The sequence below is a fragment of the Aplysia californica genome, unplaced genomic scaffold, assembly GCF_000002075.1.
Source record: "Aplysia californica isolate F4 #8 unplaced genomic scaffold, AplCal3.0 scaffold00119, whole genome shotgun sequence".
NCBI lineage: Eukaryota > Metazoa > Mollusca > Gastropoda > Aplysiida > Aplysiidae > Aplysia > Aplysia californica.
In genome coordinates, this window is record NW_004797389.1 from 18,434 (window position 1) to 23,085 (window position 4,652).

Sequence of the window (4,652 nt, forward strand, 5' to 3'; positions counted from 1 at the left end):
GGATTGTCGAGGTCAACCACAGCTGAGAGGAATACAACATCCCAGCAGAAATACCAAAATACTCGATAAAAAAAAATATTCTCCCCACTCGGGAATCGAGCTCGTTTCTCCTGCGTGAAACAGAAATCGACTAACCGCTGCACCACAGACGCCGTTTCCAATGCTCTTTTAGACAAAAAATTAATTATTGCCAATTATACTAATTATGTCTCAATTACGGAAGCGCAGATTAGTAGTGAAGTCATGTAGATTCGTAAGAATGTGATGACTGAGTGTGTTTAACTGTTTCATAGTGTGGAGCTATTCGAGATACGCATACTTCTTTGTACATATCAGTTTGATATGTTAATTTCATACAGCATACTTATTTTCCCTCTTGGTTCACACTTTTTTTCTAAAGTGTATAACTACGATGGTTTTGTAGGTGTGTGTGTGTGCGTTCGCGCGCGCGCGTTTGTATGTGTGTGTATGTGTGTGTATGTGTTTGTGTGTGTGTGAGTGTGTGTGTATGTGTGTTCTTGTGTGTGTGTGTGTGTGTGTGTGTATGTGTGTGTGCTTTAAAAGTGGTTGTGTGCGTAAATCAGTAATACCAAGAGAGAGAAAGAGAGAGAGAGAGAGAGAGAGATAGATAGAGAGAGAGAGAGAAAGAGAGAGAGAGAGAGAGAGAAAGAGAAAGAGAGAGAGAGAGAGAGAGAGAGAGAGAGAGAGATTGAGAGAGAGAGAGGCTGAGACAGAGTCCAGCTACATGGACTGATTGGCCTATGCTTGAAATCTAATTTTTGTAACTCATGTCTTATATTGAGATGGTCGCTTAATAAATGGTCTTTATTGTTGTTTTTAAGCATTACCCTTCTTGAGATGCTCAATCTTCACAAAAATCGTGTTGTTGAATTCTCCATGAAATCCAGCTCTTTAGTGCCATAGTGTTGTTTGACTGCCTTTGTTCTGTTCTCTTGTTTATTGTCTTTGAACTGAAAAAGAAAAGATTAAAAAGATGATTATAAACCAAAGTATTTGAAATTCTTTTTCAGTCTGGGTGTTTTCCCCCAGATTCGTTGGAATCTAATTTAACTTTTCCTGATACCAGCCTTGACAACACTGGACACCGCCCCCCCCAAAAAAACCCTTTCCACTCTCATCCAACCGTTTTCATTCCTTTCCAGAGGTTGTGTTTAGTACCCACGACGATATCGTCAGTGCCCCCATGTGTGTGGTCATTTCACATAAAACGTTCATTAATAAACAGGGATGCTTTTGTCACAATGACTCTTAAGACATTTTGTGTTTGTTTGCTTAGTTCCTAGCTTTCTGAACTGCGTTGCTCGATTGCCCTGGTACGATTCTCTTCCAGCAGGGTGTTTTGAACAATGGTTGTCGGGGAAGGGGATTGGGGTGGGGGGTTAAAAACATTCACTTACCATGTTCTAGTATAAGATGAATGCTTGACATAATGTCTCTTTGACATGCTACTGCTACCACTACTACCAAGAATGATGATAATGATGATAATGATAACAACGATGTTTATGATGATTATGAAAATGAAGATGATAATGATAATAATGGTAATAATATTTATAATAATTATAATAATAACAATTCTAATAATTATGATAATAACAATAATAATAGTAATAAAAATAACAACGATATTGATAGTAACAAGTATTGCATTTATATAAGGCATCCACGCTCTACAGTACGTTACAAGGAGAAGAGGAAGAAGAAGAAGAAGAAGAAGAAGAAGAAGAAGAAGAAGAAGAAGAAGAAGAAGGAGAAGAAGAAGAATTTCGATGTCTATAGCCGAGTACCTATTCCCACCTGTTGGGCCCTGGGTGAGATTCGAACCCACGATGTCACGTTTCAGAGCCCCTTGCTTACGGTTTAGACTCCCACAATTATATACTGCTGATCACAGGGCTCAAAGTGCGTCGAAGTGTTTGATGAAAGGTTTTACTCACTTTGAACTTCAAAGTCGCACTATTCATTATTCCAGTTAAAGATTTTAATGGCAGATAATGATCCGTACGTTTTAAAAACAGTATAAAATTTCATACCGCCCTTTATAAATATGTTCATTACTTTAACAAAACAAATGACAAAGTGAAACGTCTGATAGTTTAACGTATGAGTGGATTTGGTGTAATCCCTGTGCTTTAATCAAATAATAGATCAGTGACGAGAGGTTATGGTTTATGAACATCGCATTTACTTTACGTCAACACGAGTACACGCTATATGTTGTCGGAGTATGTTGTCGGTGTATGCAAATAGTTTACGCATACATTTAATAAGTACAATCAGGGAATTATTAGTGAGCTTCAAATACTTCTCTCTCTCTCTCTCTCTCTCTCTCTCTCTCTCTCTCTCTCTCTCTCTCTCTCTCTCTCTCTCCGTCTCTATTTCTTTCTTTCTCCTTCTCTCTTTCTCTCTCTACCTTTCTCCCTCTCTCTCCGTCTCTCTCTCTCTTTCTTTCTCTCTCTCTTTGTCTATCTCTGTCTCTCGCTCTTTTTCTCTCTTTTCTCACTCGTTTTTTTTTCGTAGCTCAAACGTCAATCGTACAGCCAAATGAAGATCGTTGAAAAGTTTACAAAAGACTCAGCCCCATTGCGTACCCCCCACCCCTACCCCCTTTTCGTCGTCCTCTTTCCTCAACATTTCCCCAAAAGATAAACTCCTGTAGTAGCGTTTTAGAGAGACACCGCGCAGTGAGAGATAGCGATGCTCAGAGTTCGGACGCCTGCACGTGTTCCCATGAAAAGATCTCCGTGCCACTCGATCCACGAAACGGCATTCAGACTGTGGCACAAGTCGATAACCCATTCCCGTCAACGTGAGGGGGACGCACAGCACAGGCATGAGACCACAGAGACCATTTAACGAGCCTATGATAACTGCAATATTACTGTATCCCCAGAAACCTCGTCCATAACGTCAATGCTCACGCATCCAACTCGTTGGGTTGTTTGATTGGATCGAAAACGAACGTCAAAATGTAAATCTTTTGTTTTCTTGCTTGAGTGAAAGGAAGCACGTTCATACAACAACAACAAAAAAAAACAAGAAAAAAACAACTAACCCCCCCAACAAAACCGGACATTTTCGTGAAAGGAAAAAAGCAATACTTACAGACTAGACTAGTAGGACCTGCCAGTGACGATCTCCAACTGATCACAAACAGTTCGAGGAATTGCGTAAAAGTAAACTTTTAAGGTGGGGCATGGGAAACACACATTCCACTTCTTTTCTTTTTCAATCAGTATTTGTCATCCGCTCAGTAGTTATCACAAGACCGTTACCACTTCTAACATATTAGCGAGGTAAAGATAACTATCTGATACCAACAAACTTTTAAAAAAAAATGTTAATGGCAAGTCCTAGGACATTATTTCAAACTGCAAACTGCTGGAAAACCATCAACAACTTGTCAACGTCCGAAAAGTATGCAAACGTTTTGTTCTTGTGAACGTCAACGAAACAAAATTCATGTTCAATGGCACCTACCATAACTAACCCGTGTCATGGTCTTCTTCTTCATGCTAGCATACAATCCCACGAGAAAGCTACCATGAACAGATCGGCCGTTCGATAAAATGCGGAACAGAAAATGACATACTGTTGTTGGAAAAGACACATCATTATTATTATGTTGTTGAAACTTACTTGCTGCTGTTCTTCTTCTTTTGTGACCAATACGTCATACTTTGTTTAAATGTGCCTAGGCATGACGTTTTCATCATACTCTCATCATGTTTTGGGGGCGATACGAATTTAATGGTATCACCTTAAAAGTTGTTAATTTTGGTTGTTTTTAATGAATAGATACCCTTCTATCTTTGAAAAAGTCTAGTTACTTGCCATTAAGGAGATGGGAGTTGCCTGGTATAAAAAATAAAATTAGCGAGGGAATGGTTGTCAAAGTTTGGCGACTTCCAAAGCTTTAGTGTTCTTGAAAACTGTATATTAGCGAGGTAAAGATAACTATCTGATACCAACAAACTTTTAAAAAAATGTTAATGACAAGTCCCGGGACATTATTTCGAACTGAAAACTGCTGGAAAACCATCAACAACTTGTCAACGTCCGAGAAGTATGCAAACGTTTTGTTTGTGTGTGCCTTTGATCAATGCTTTCCTATAAAACCCGAGTCTACAGAAATGTGTTCTAAACGGAAATAAAAGCTTACTGAGTCACCCCCTCCTCGCACCCCCCCCCCCAACAAAACAATAAAAACTGACCAGCGGTAGGAGATACAAAACTGAAAACGCCTGAAAGTCTCAGGCACAGGTTAAACTGACGATGCGATAATAAGCATTTTCCATATGTGGACGTTTTGATGTATGTCGCAGGCAAATAGTATGTAGGGAAAACGCTGTAGTTACTCGTAACCAACAACTATGACACCAATGTCATACAAACAAACATAACAAAAACAAAAGAGTGCAACAAAAAAAAAACCCCTTCCAAAACCCCCTAAAACCTCCCCACTCCATTGAGCAGGAAACGATTCAGACATTTAAAAGACAGACTAGTTTCGTTGCAATGTTGACGTGCATTAGCGATGAAAATGTATTGGACACAGTCTCTCTCTCTCTCCCTCCCTCTCTCTCTCTCTCTCTCTCTCTCTCTCTCTCTCTCTCTCTCTCTCTCTC

General features: G+C 39.5%; 1 long non-coding RNA gene across 1 annotated transcript in view; it reads right to left on the reverse strand.

Moving 5' to 3' along the window:
* LOC106011452 overlaps nucleotides 1–4,652 on the reverse strand; it is a 179,759-nt gene that overhangs the window by 2,716 nt on the left and 172,391 nt on the right. Inside the window, exon 3 of the long non-coding RNA XR_001184744.2 lies at nucleotides 849–971. This is a non-coding gene — a long non-coding RNA (uncharacterized LOC106011452). The remainder of the gene's footprint in view (nucleotides 1–848; nucleotides 972–4,652) is intronic.